Source organism: Cupressus sempervirens, chromosome 7 (assembly GCF_028749045.1).
Source record: "Cupressus sempervirens isolate cs-2001-9-10 chromosome 7, ASM2874904v1, whole genome shotgun sequence".
Taxonomy (NCBI): domain Eukaryota; kingdom Viridiplantae; phylum Streptophyta; class Pinopsida; order Cupressales; family Cupressaceae; genus Cupressus; species Cupressus sempervirens.
The window spans coordinates 718,949,938-718,964,825 of NC_143124.1; the positions used below are offsets into that span (position 1 = coordinate 718,949,938).

The window sequence follows — 14,888 nt, forward strand, 5'->3', positions numbered from 1 at the left end:
ATGAGATCTTCAATGAATTTGTAAGAATCATCTGCCCTTGTTAACACTTGCAGGAGCCTCTCTTCCGTAACCAAAACCATTTCCATCAAATCATGTAGTGATAAAGGTTTGTGTTCAGATTCATCGAGTATGGACTGTCACACAACAAATCTTCTAATTTGTTCTCACCTGCAAGAGCCATATCATCATCACACTTAATGGTTTCTACAACTGGTGATCTGCACCCCTCGTGAAGTAATGATGGGATAGCATCACGTTCATATATAGACTCATCAAGGAGGTTCTCCTCTTTGTTAGTTTTCTTAATACTAATCAGCAAATTACCAATAAAGATCTTAGAATGCCTTTCAGTTGTAGTAATGGGTTCTTCCATAATATCAACCTTGGCTGGTTGGAAGTCAACATCTGGTTTGCTTCTAGGTGTATTTGTTTCAGCTTGTGCCTCATGAATCAAGTCTACACTCATAAATGCTTCTGTATCCTTACCAATGTTTGGCTACATTAGTTCTTCTTCTTTATTGACTCCACAGTGATAATTAGGTGTCCAAGGTTCATGACAAGTAAAACAAATCTGTTCTCTTCTCATTTGGTTCTTGTTCAATTCTGGAGATCTTCCAACCTGTACGCCTACTAACATTAGCTGATTTTAAGTTATATATTCCTTGAAGCTGTCAAGCTTATGTTCAATCAATTCCTCCATGAGCTCGTAAGCCATGGGTGAGATTCTATTCTCCCTTCTCCATATAGCCAGCAAATCTGATTGTTATTGCTTAATATGTCATCATCCTCATCTAGGATTAATGACATGATGGTTTTTATGCAAGATCTCACAATGTATGGATGATGTTTCCTAAATCTCTTAAGAATCATTGAAAATTTTGTCGATACATCTTTTCACAACCAAAATCTAACATGAGGATGAAAAACCTGGCTTTTGCCATTATCTCCAATATCTAATCCCTCTTACCAAATGTAAGGCCTTTGCTATCATGTAATCCACACAAGCTATCCTCTATCAGTTGTAGGACCTGCCTCAAAATGTCATCAACATAAGGTGTAACTGGGGCGGTTATTCGAATAATTTTGCAAAGGCAAGAAGCAAATAATAACTTCACATGTGTGCCCCAGGTGTTGGACAAAAGCAACCATTAGAGACTGCAAGGCCCAATTCAACAACCTCCAAGCAGACTAGTCCACTCTTAACAAACATGAACCCAATTCATCCATCTTAGAAAGAAGACCATCATGATAGTCAACGGACTCCAATTGCAACCCGACTATATAGAGCCCATTCCCTATCTTCTCTTGCTCAATGCAAGTCTCTTAGTTGTCGACTGTTAAAGGTGTCATTAAATTCCTTCGAGAATATCTCGTCCTTCAGATTTTCCATTGTGTTTATTTTGTCACTAGAAGAACCCCTACCCTTAATCCAATTTTGCATCTTAATTCAAACTGCTGATGAGTTGATTCCATGTCTGCAGATATAAAATTTCAAATAGTTTCCAATCTTCTTGAACTATAATTAGTGATAAGTGCTCTTAGCATTGGAAGAAATGCCTACAGTTTGATTGTGTACCAATGGTATGCCCAAAATAGTGAAGATACCCATAACAAAACAACAGCAAGGGATATTTCTAGCAATTTTCAGGCTTCTATAGACACCAGTTAATAAAATATTGCATTCAATGAAAATTACAGAAGTCTGACCTCTTTGAGCTATGACCATCAAAGTAGTGTTGAGCCACTCCCTCTCCTAGTCTCTAGAGAAACCAAATACCTTCTTACCATATTATTACTCCCGTGAGCCTGTAGGATTGTTTATTGGTAATTGGAAGCATGCAAATATTGGATTCTGTAGAGCTTAATCACAGTTCACCAGTCTTTAGCAGCAACCCATGCTGCGTAGATCAACACTAATAGAGCCCTGATTGTGCTAAGGAGTATTAACTCGTAGTTTTGGCTGGGAGTATAAGCATTATTATCACAGGAATTGTTCTCCGGAAAAGTTGTATTCATTTATCTGCTTAGTGCATACTTCACCCTATTGTAAATAATGGGTGTAGTTCGAACTCTAGTACAACAATCTCCCACTTACAAACACTTTCCTAGAGTTATACTTGTGAAGCTTTCACTCTTGTTGGTTGAAGATGTTAATTACAAATGCACAATCTACCATGACAATCGAATTTGTTCCAAGAGTTACAAATCACGATGCAATTTCTATCCGAAGGTGTCGATGATAAATGTCAATAATACCATTCATACTACTCACTTCTTGTGCTTGTTAAAGAACTACACTCAATGTTAAAACTATCAACAAGCAATTTGTGGACGATATAAGCCACAAACAATATCGTCCTTGCCAACGCAAGAAAAACTATTATTCTCACCAACGCAAATAAGCTATACTGTGAAACCAATTTTATCATTCTTGTCGTTACCATCCAATTGAAAGTACTGAAATGCTAAATCATTCTGGAGACATCTTTCGGCCTCAATGACAATATTCTCCTGAAGAAGTTTTCACTCATACACATCAATATGTCAATCCATGTGTTACTTCTGCAATCGCTCCACTTCCCACCAAGAAAGAACTCGCATGTTATCTAGTTCTAAATTTGTTCTCCCATTACCAAGAGCACAGGGTAACGTATACACAAATAGTTGACTCCAACTCAAATAGTTAACTCCAACTCGATAGTACAAGTTATTGCACAAACCTAACAACTCACAAATGTCATTCACAGTTGAACGTCTTCTACCTAACTTGGAAAATGTCATACGGGTGACAGTTCCTAATAATTCAAACAGTTATGAATCTTCTGAAGCTAACGTCAAACCCAATAATTCTCCAAACACTGATAATTTCTGCAAACAACCATTTGTCACTTGGTTTGATTCATAACTAAATCCTAGAAATTGGTATTCCTGCCAAAATTTTGGTTATCCTTCGGTAACGCTTGCCATTACAAACCATTCTTCCCAAAGTTGTGTCAAGTCTCATACAATATGTGTTCGCCACACTTAAGCAAGACTAATGAAATTATAGTTCGTCAAAATAAGAGTCTGATGAAAATGTTTCACGACACGTTAAGTTTAGTCGATTTTTCTATTAATCAGAATAGTTCTTCAGCAACAAGGGAAAATTATTCAAGTGGTAACCAAAGAGCCAACAATAAACTTCCACGACAAGTAGCCTCACCAACCAAAATAAAATATGCTTGAAAATGTCTCTTACGGCAGCCTCAATTCGTCCTCCCTCCAACATAGCTATGCCCTACTTTCCAAAGCTTCTAGAGGTAGCAGTGTATGCATCCAGTATCGGTAATAATTTTTCAGGGACGAGAAACATAAAAGAAATTCCCCACAATTTTATGACTTTAAATGCTTTGAAAGTCAAATATTCATATGTTTTCAAGAAACCTAACTTTGACTTCAATCAGCTAAATAATCTTTATTATTTGCAGTAGTCTTCAACAATAGCGACACCTCAATATTATTTCCCAGTATTCGTCCACCATTAATGCACAGACTTAATCTTCACCACTCCCCAAAAATATAATATAATTTCAAAACACAAAGCTTAATTCTCTAGATTTGTTAACACTTCAATGTATAGTTTTCCATGTATTCTCACAAGTTGCCAAGATACACTGTTCTGATACCACTATAATATATCAATCAGGATATTTAACTTTTTAAGCAATTTCCTCACCAAAAAAAAACAGAATTATAATAGAATATCCATGCAAAGATCTCCAGATTTAACCAATGGCATATCAGCAAATAACTGCCTCAGAAAATTGTATTCCATTCACTTTCAACAGTACAAGTAAAACTACCAACTACAACATGCTTTCCAAATAGAGTATCACAAGAAAAACCTTTTAGTAAATAGCATTCAGCTCCAATCCTAAACATAGGAAAGACATATTAAGAGGACAGCTTTTAATCATAAGTTGACATATATTTTTGTCCAAATATGGAGACTTTTGGATACTTTTGTCATTTGTACGATATCTCATACATATCGGGAAGGCAATTGTGTTGCTGATTTCCTTTCAAATCTGGGGTGTGATTGTATTAATTTGGAAGCCCATTCTACAGCAGATTGTTTTAGTTCGAATAAGGGGCTTGTTGATCTTCTAAAAAGAGAGCAAATGTTTAGGTAAGGAAAGGTGATCTTGCTGATGGATAATGGTGATTATTTGGAGTCATATTGGAGAATAGAAACAAGTTTGAGAACAAGTGAGACACCTGATACAATGTCTCCACAGACAATGGGTTCACGTCCACTATCTTTTGGCTAGAGGATTTCCCTGCTCAAAGTTGGTTGAAGTTAAGCTTCCAATTCTTCAAGAGAAGAAATCTATAAATCCAAACCAATATCCAATCAAAGATGCAAATGAGCTCCTCTCCCTTCTTTAACCTCAATCCGGCGACTCTTCAAATTCCTCTTTTTGTCCTTGGTCTTCTTCCCCTTTCGTCACCTTTTGATCTCTTATTTTCTTAATATTAAAATGACTTCAAATAATTTGCCTTTAGCTCCAATTAAGTCACTTTAATTAGGCTTAGTTTCTCTAATGTCCCAAAATGCGGACATTACAGTTGTGGGGCTAGACAAGGTACCGGCCCTAGTCTATGAATCTAGCCCAGCCGAACTTAGGTGGACCCAAAGAGAATTTGGTCTCCAAAATTCACTAAACGCCAAACCCAAACATAGTTCGGATTTTTTTGAACTTTGTTAAAATCTATTTTTATCACAAAGAGTGCAATTCGACCCCCCAACCCTAGATTTGCCCATACAAAACATCTAGAAAGAAAACCTTCTCATTTTTACTACTGTGAATAAAAAACAGAAACATTTTGCTCAATTGTTGAACTTAATTGTGTGCTTGCAATTGCACAAAGAGAGTTGAAGATTGATTGTTAAATTCTCCAAGCTGACTATTTTTCTATACCATGCATTTGCAAGTGTTGCCTTGTTCTCAAAGAGATTGTAGAGGAAATTTTCTTTTAAAAAGTATGTTTTTTGAAGTTTTGGTTTTTATAATTTTATTTTCTTTACATTTTTTTTGCAAATGGACTCTCCATATATATTTTGAAGTTTATTCTCTTTGGCTTTTGCTTACCCATGTTATTTATAGAACTTATTTTCATAGATATTAAAATGACCAATTCTTCTAGCTCTAGGACCCAACTCCACTTCGAAACAACTCACACTCCCCTTCAGAAATATGTTGAAATGGTACAACTTCCAAGCAGTGGAGGGTACACTTCGATTTGTGGTCATTGCAAAGGAAGATAACAGCTCATATAATCAAGTGAAAGCGCATATGTACTTTATCCCTCAACAAAGCATCAAATATTGTCTTGGCACCCCAAAAGGTCTAAAGGCTTACTTGTAGTTGAACAAGTCTTGGCATTTATTAGAGAGAAAGAAAAATCAAACCAAGTGATGGGGAAACAAGCTATGACTCATCCTTTGCTAAAGACTAAGAAATGATCGAAGGGCTCTTGATCGCCTTTCACAGTTCAACCTATAGAGGGTCATCCTTGTCTAAACCTAAAGAACAACTTGTGACCTCTACACATAAAATATCAAAGGGACCATTGGAAATGACATTTCACAGTGAATCTAGAGATATTGTCATTCAAGTCATAGCTAGATGTGTCTATGCTAATGGATTGGCATTCAATGTTGTTCACTCATCATATTGGCAAATATGGTGAGATCAACTAACGAGGGTCCAAAGGGGTAAAAGAGCCCAAATTATGAGAAGATGAGTACTACATTATTACACAGAGGGGTAAAACATGTCAAGGACCCCTTGAAGCCCATAAGGAATGCATTAGTCGAAACAAGGGTGTCCATTTCTGATAGATGGAAAGATGCGAGCAATCATCCATTGATCAATGTTATTGTAGTGTCCTCTAAAGGGGTAACATTTCTGAAATCAGTGAATTGTAAAGGACACATGAAGGACTGTCCATTTATTGCTAACATTATTTTCCAAGTCGTTGAGGAAGTGCGCCCTTGAAATGGTGTGCAAGTTATAATACATAATGTGAAAAATTGTAGGGTTGTTGGCTTATTGGTTGAGTGTACTCACACATTTTGGGACACCTTGTGCCATCCACTCCCTCAAACTAATGTTGCAAAATACTAGCACCAAATTGAATGGATCAAACAAGTGTATGTTAATGCTAAAGAGATCCAAAAGTTCATTACCAACCACCATATGTTGCAAGACATTTAGAAAGGCCTCAAGAGCGAAGCTACTAAAGGTAAGCTACATATAGATATGTTTTATTTTGGTATAGATATGTTTTATTTTAGTAAAAAAAAATTATTTAAGTTTTAATTTAAGTTGTTTTTTAAATAGGTTGTTCAAACCTATTCTGCCTCAAACAAACTTGTATTGAGACAACTTTTGATGGTCAGATTAGTCTGATCAAGAGATGATTGTTATGTTTACCAGTTAAACATTATTATCACTGATTAATAATTATTAGATCATTCACACACACACATATATATAGTATTATGTCAATATCATCTAATTATTATTAATCAATATTATTTACTGATCAATACTATAACAATCTGATTATCGATCTGATTGAATCAATGACTATAATCTGTGTGCAAAATGCCATTATCGATTTAATAATATTAACATGATTTCATAACATTCACATTAGATCATATTCCTTGAAAGGAAATCGCTTTACAACAATGATCCTTGATGTGATTGAAACGACACTTATTAGTTTGTTATGAGTCGGTGGTGTTATGAATTATGGGCCATGTCTCTACATGGGACATGCCTCTTTGGCATGTACTTATATTCAGATCTGCCCTGCACTTGAAACACGCAGACATACAAAACAGTGTTATTACAAGTTGCAGTGATCTTTCATTTATTTGCATTTTACGTTCAATAAACATTCAGATATAATTACAAGTTAACAGTCTAATTTACTTGTACAAATCTGCAAAATATAAATCAGTCATATCAATAAGGAGATTTTAGTAAGAGTGTCAGTCATCATATCAAGGTGCATATATATACAAAACAAAAATAAAAAGGTATTACAATCTGATCCTATTTCCTTAACATGTGAGGCACTATCTAACATGGCAATCAGACCTAATTGGACAATATGGAAGCAATCAAGCATTATACAAGCAGCCAAGGTTAAGCAAAAGATCATCGATGACATTTGGTGGGAAGTGTTGAGTATCTCCTTAGTTTGAATTGGCCAATGTTGAGCATGATCCGTTATACTTAATGGATGGACCTTGATTGGATGAGATATATAATGGCATTGACTCGTGGTTAAGAAGTTCAAAATCATCATAAATGCAAAAGAGCAAGATCCCGGAGAAAAATTCAAAGAATTACATCAAGTCATGGTAGAGAGATGGAACAAAATGACCATTGTGATGCATCTTCTTCCCTTTGAGATCACTGCCAAATATTTTACTTCTCAACTCCTTCTTGTTGCAGAAGAGTTCCCCTAAATAGAGATCCTAAAGTTGCTCAACAGTACAAGGCAGCATTTTGTAGACTCTTCATTGATAATGACATGTGGGATGCAATGAGAGCTGAGTGTATGGATTTTTGAAGCACAAATAATCGTGGTCTTGATGCTTTTGGAGATATGTTTATGGTTGATGCTTATTGTTGGTGGTACTTCCATGGAGAATCATTCTTGCACCTACAATCCCTTGGAATCAAAATTTTATTGCAAGTGTTATAAAAATAAATCATTATGTTTTATTTCTCTCTAATTTTGTTATGATAGCTTGCAAGTTCATCTTCATCTAAGAGGAATTGGAGCACATACTCCTCCGTCCACTCAATAAAGTGCAATAGACAACAAAAAGTCGGAGGACTTGGTGCTTGTGCATTCAAACATGCAGCTCCTTACACACAAAGAAAGTGCCTACAAAAAAGGGGAGATAGAGAAGTGGGATATTGAGCATCTTGAGATGAATGATTCCATTCCCACCTTGTTGCACTTGATGTTGATGATGACTATGAGCCAACTAGTGAGCAAGAGAGTACTCGTGTTAATGCTAGTGTCAAACGCACTATTGGTCCACAACATAGATCATCTAATCTGGAGAAGGATGATAATTTTAATGACCAATACGATACTTGATCAATGATGGCTGATTGTTGACATTCGACATTATTATTTTGGAAGTTAGTTAAATATATATCCTGACAGTTGAGTATTACTAATATTTGACTATTAATGTGGTAATGTATTTTTCTACATTATTCAACTATTACTATAGAGGTGTATTTAGAACTTAATTAGTGCTGCAAATACACACACAAACAAATACGTACATACATTTATGCATATGTATATATACCGTTGTGCCTACACCCACAAACCAAATGTCAAACCTGAACATGAGCCTAAATCAGAACCAGTAAGCTAGAAATTAAAAGATGTGTTTGACCCTCTAAGCAGATTTGGAATTTTCATTTATTCTCATTAAAGCATGGTGAGTGCCAAGTTAGAGATCTATATATTCTAAATGCCAAGAATAAAAACTACTAAGCGTGTGCACTGTGTACCAATATGAATGCAAAATGATAGTATCTGAAGGAATTTTAACTAATTTTTTTACCTAAATTTGTATCATTGTGAGTTATGACTATTATTTTAGCATCATTGTGCGATATTCCATTATTTTGATCAATAAACAAAAATATAAATAAGAGCAAGGAAAATACGCATACCTTGTCTTGTATATATTTCTGCATTTTGCATAGTAGCTAGTCATCATTACACCATGCATTCTACTTGTGTTTCCATAAATGCATTCATTCATAATGTGCCATCACATACCTATGCATGCATCCACATCATACATGAACACATCCATACCATTATACCGTAGTCTTCATATCACTGATATATATACATGCATGCTACAACATTCTCAAGTACATACCCGAGCATTCTATCATGTCTGGATATGCATCTCTGCAGCATTATGTTCACGTATATCTCTATATCATAAAATTGGTGAGAATGGCATCATCATCAATATTATCCAATGATCGGGTGCCACTGTCGATCCATGGTTTGATGACAATAATAATTTATGATTAATGTGAATAATCTAAATGCTTACTCATAATAATCATAAATGATTACTATGAGTAAATGATAATTCTCAGCGATGGTTAGTCATTCTCCATCGATACTTGGCTGTTATGTTTCATTGCAATGACATACGATTATCCATAAAATCCTATTAGTAATCATTAACAAGTGGCAGTTCATGACAATCATACAAATAGTATTTTTTACCATTAGCAAATGAAGATATATGATAATGAACATTGGCAGTTGTTCATCATGCCTCTTCGACACTTACATATACCAAATTCAATCGGCTATCAAAGGCAGCTATTGAGAACTGATTTTATAAACCTAACTCCCTCTGTGGATTCCACTCAAGCAGAGCATTGACAGTTAATAGTGCAACCTACATCAAAGTGCAAGTATTATAATTGCAAATCAGAGACAGCAGCTAGTAAAGAGCATACAACAGATTTGATATATCAGAGACGGCTGCAGTACTGAATATTAAATAATCCATAATGGAATATCAAAGAAGACATTCTGCTGCCAACTAGTCATCTTGTAACTAACAACACGCATCAAATTGCATCAGAGACCACTCACAGAGTAATTTGCATATTTTATATTACTAAAATAGAGACAGCCAGTTTACACATATATTGAATTATATTGTTTGAACTCCCAAGTACATATAACAGTCGTTGTATACGAATGAACTATCCATTGTATTCCATTGTGGCAATTGGAATTAAAGTCACATATATATATATATATATGAACTATCCATTGTATTCCATTGTGGCAATTGGAATTGAAGTCACATATATATATATATATATGAACTATTCATTGTATTCCATTGTGGCAATTGGAATTAAAGTCATATATATATATATATATATATATATATATATATATATGAACTATCCATTGTATTCCATTGTGGCAATTGGAATTAAAGCCACACATTGTGGCAGTTGGAATTAAAGTCACATATGTGCGACTTTAATTCCAATTGCCACAATGGAATACAATGGATAGTTCATTCATATCTGCATTTCCATTATCATTGGATTTAGAATTACCAGTCACTTCTACATTGCATCATACTGTTACATTATAATTTATTAGTGCATTTCCATTATCATAGCATTTGAAATTACCAGTTATATGTTGGCACTGGGGCAGAGTCCCTCGATGGATTTGTGACATGGTTTATATATGACTATAATTCCAATTGCCACAATGGAATGCAATGGAATACAATGGATAGTTCATTCATCTCTGCATTTCCATTATCATTGCATTTAGAATTACCAGTCACTTGTACATTGCATCATACTGTTACATTATAATATATTAGTGCATTTCCATTATCACAGCATTTGAAATTACCAGTCATATGTTGGCAGTGGGCCAGCATCCCTCGATGGATTTGCGACATGGTTGAACAACCTCTTGTGTCTTCTATGAGTCTAGCAGTTGTATCAAGCATTAACAGGTCAATCTTTTGGTGCAACAACAATTCTAGTGGTTAAAAAGTGGTATCAGCGCTTGGTCACAAGTTCAAGTCCTTGCAGACTGCAGCAACGTTGGGAGGGGGATTCTTAGAAGTGGGTCAGCATCCCTCAATGGATTTGCAACATGGTTTAACAGTCTCTTGTGTCTTCTCTAAGTCTAGTGGTTGTATCAGGCATTAACAAGTTGATCTTTTGGTGCAACGACAATTCTAGTGGTTAACATCATAGTCAAATTTCATTGATTTGTGTTCAGAATTCATTATCATAAGTGATATAACTGCAATTGCACTCACTAACCCACATAGTGTCCAAATAGTCTTAAAAAGGGGGTATTAGACATTGAGAAGGTACTACAATGACGAAATCTTGACACACCATGTGCATGCATAAACCAGATTGTACTCTTGTCTGTTTTATCTAATAAGGTCCTAGATGACATCCACTTAGTAAGAGTTTTCGTATCTGCTGCAAGAATTGACATCGACTTTTCCTTAAAAAATGTTTAAAGGGCCCTACAAAATTCAATTCCCATATTTTAAACAACTATTATCATGGTGTGGTTTGGAAAGGCTGGTTGTTTTCCTTCACTGGTCACCTTTACCTTTTTACAAGTGTCATGAGAATTTGCCAATTCTATACAATATTGATTTGACAACTGACCGCCACAAACTAGGCAAGTGAATCTCATGAGTTCTGCATCCATAAAGCACTTTACACCTGATTGGTTTTCCTGTAAATAGATATCATGAACTTCTTTTTATTGTTCTCCTGAATTAAAACAATGATCCTTCTCCTTTTTGCAAGAGTAATTTTAGGCAAGAAACTTCCTTTAGATAAATATTCAACAACACCTTTAGCATTTAGATGGATACAAAACCCAACAAATGCTATAACCAAAATTTTGGATTGTTGTCACTAAATCCCTTCATTGATTCGCCACTATTAATTCAAGACAAATGATTAGAAATAAGTTAATAACGTTACTTTTTGAAATATTGGTCCACATAAAAATAAAATAAAAAACTGATCAAAAAAATACATAGATTTTTAGGTCCTTACCAAGTCACTACAATTGAAGTGTCATAGGTTTTTATTTTAGTCCACCAACACCTAAAGATGTAGAAAGAAAAAGAATGGAATTGCCAGCAAACAGTGTCTGAATTTTCATGTGCAACCAAGGCTTCTCTTTGCCATGCCATAACTCATTTCAGCTTTAGAAATACAAATTATCTACTAGCAAAATACAATGGATGGTCTCATTTTAACTCCTTGCGCAAAAGTATACCCAGTTGCACAATTGGATGCTTCCACCATAATTGGATGCTTCCACATGAATATGGAACTGTTTATCATAATTAGGATAAGTCAAAATTGATGTGCTCAATAGGATAATTTCCAGCATTTGAAATGTACTCCCATTGCAAATAATCAAGAGGATTTAGAGCTTTCAAAATGTGTAGTGATCATTTGTTCAATCATTTGAGAGTCTAGTCTATTGTAAAATTCCTTATTCCTCCAGCCATAAAAGATTTGTGCTAATGTCAATATTGGCTTGGCTAGCTTATTTGTCATCCTTGCATTGAAATCCCTCACTATTATTATCCACTTTGTTTGTTAAACTGAAAAAACATCCTTCTTTAAAAACAAGTAGGGGTCCAATCTAAATCACACGTCTTGTGAGGCTGAGCTTTGTGAGCAAAAGTATCATTTATCTATGTTAACCATTTTATCATTTTGCACAATTGTGATTATATATGCACACACGTATAGAATGAGTATTTGCATTTATTTCTACTCTTAAAGTAAATTTTCTTTCGCTAAAATTGTTATTTCCATAAATCCTTTGTCGTTTTCTATTGCATCATTCTGGATATGCTTCTACATATTTTTCAAATTAATGAGTACTTTATACACCTTGTTCATCTTTTTAAGTACTATTTATATTCTTATCTATGGAACTAAATTGGCGTCCTCTTCTTCAACGAAAACCTCAATACTCTACGGATCCATCTTTTCAATATTGGATGATCCTAGGAGAACCAAAACCCTATTTGCTCCAGGTCGGCTATTAAATCATTTAAGCCGTGCTCCTTTGCCTTCATTTATTTTCTGCCTTCACTTCTTCCGAGTCTCCCTTTCTGTCTTCTAGTTGTATTTGACTAAGGCATTGATCTAAATAGAATTCTGAACCTCTACAAGCAGAAAACCTGATCCTTGGTACACGTCCTATCTTCGTGGCTCATCATTGTAACTCGAATGCATACTCTCTTCTTCCTTCCCTTATTTTCTTGATAAAGCTTTTTGATCGAATTGGCCTTTTCCACTCTGTAGTCTGTTCTTTCAAAAAATTATTGCTTGTGTATTCACCTCACCCATAACATTTCACCCCTCTGATGATTATATCTACTAACTTGGTACTCCTTTCTTTTTATCATGTCACATTACCTGCATTTCTAATAAAACATCTTTGCTAAATATGATTGATCTTTCGGTATCTGTTCGAAGTCTTTGCGTCATCTAACGGGTTTCTTGAACATGTTCTCCTTCATCTCAATGTTTCTAGTGTTGTTTGTAATTCATTAACGTATACCGTGTTCTCCCATTCTGCATTCCCTGTCAATATGCAACATGCCCATGTTAGTTGTTGGGTATTCTGCTTTATATTAATCGTTTGCTGTAAGATATCCACAGGCTTTTGCAGATTTATCACTTCTTCTCTGATAACTTTCCAGTCTTCTTCCAGCTTTTACTTGGATTTCGGCAACTTCTGCAGGTTGAAGAGCTTTCAAACTTAAAGGCTAGTTAAATCTTGTACGGACAACTGGGTGACCAGACAAGTATCTTTTGCGATCCTTATCCACATTCATCCCATTTCCTTGGCTTGGCCTTAATGCCGTTTCAATTTACTGTTACACTTGTTGTATGGATTCTATTTTTGTGCCTAATTGATAACTGTTTTATTTTGCTTTCAAAAAAGAGTAGAATGTAAGAGAAAACAAAAAAATATGAAGAGAAAGCACTTACTTGTTAACAGAAGATTCAAAAATGTCATTACTCTGTGAAAACCCTAACTTGGACTCTGCTCCACTGTTGCTTTCTTCGCTCTCTGTCTCCCACTTCCCCTGCCCGTTGGACGAAGCAGGAAAGCATTTAAACATTCTCAGATATTTTTGAGAGACGTAGTAATTAGTAATTTTTATTCTCTCATTGAAAACGATAACTTCAGGTGTTTTAAGAAATTGTCTTTTTATGGATGATAATTTTGTTTAATATATATTTTGTACTTTATATCTATTGATTTCCTCTCGCTCTAATGCAAGTAATATAAATTGGGTGAGGTTTCTTCATAGTGATATTATTTAATATAATTTAATCAAATAGTACATTAAACTTAATAATAATTTTAATTTGTTGGTAGTATTTAATATAATTTTATCAATATTTTCATATCTTACATGAAAGATTAAAAAATTATAAGATTATAGAAATTATCATTCTATTTTTAAAAGTTACTTCAATCTTAAATTAATTATTTATTTATTTTTAGATATATTTGTGTTTCTAAATGCCTTAAAATAGGGTATGCTTCCTATAACACCACAAATCAATTCCTATAACACCACAAATCAATGAGCCAATCAAATTGAAGTAAAATCATTTTATTGATTTTAAAAAATTTTAAAATTATATATATACATTAGAAAAATGAAACATGAAAATTTAAAAGAAAAGTACTCAAATTTGATTGGTTGAAATAAAAAGAATCAATTAATTTATAGAATTTCTCAATTTGTAGGTGGTGATTAGTAACCAAGACATGTGGTTGAGTTATGAAAATTGTTGGAAATGTAATGACAAGCAAGTGACTAAGAGAGGGGGTGTATCAAGAACCAATAAAACTTTTCTCACTTAGATTATTGATTTAGATTATTTAATCTACCACCATGCATAAACATAAAGTAATAAAGAAATCAACACCATAACACTTTGACACAAGATATGGTAACCTAGAAACCCTCCAAGTAGAAGGTAAAACTGGGGTGGGGATGACACCCACAAGCTTCACTACTGCAGTAATAAAATTGGTATGTTAAGGCTTACAATTGATCACTTATGGCGATCTACTCTATTAGGAGTATGAAGGACTACTAGGTCCACCTTGCAAAAGGATTTTACAATACAATGAAGTATCTGTTATGTTAAGAGACTTTGCATAAGACTATTAAGTCCACCTGGTTAGAGGATTTGACT

At 34.5% G+C, this 14,888-nt stretch overlaps 1 long non-coding RNA gene across 3 annotated transcripts in view; it reads right to left on the bottom strand.

Moving 5' to 3' along the window:
• LOC149549244 (uncharacterized) overlaps positions 1-13,876 on the bottom strand; it is a 105,356-nt gene extending 91,480 nt beyond the window's left edge. The window contains exons 1-2 of one of the 3 annotated variants that reach the window (XR_016354068.1): positions 13,662-13,876; positions 12,403-13,250 (exon numbers count right to left, since the gene is read on the bottom strand). This is a non-coding gene — a long non-coding RNA (uncharacterized LOC149549244). The other 2 variants (XR_016354067.1, XR_016354066.1) reach the window with 2 other exon arrangements.
• Positions 13,877-14,888: the final 1,012 nt, after the last annotated feature.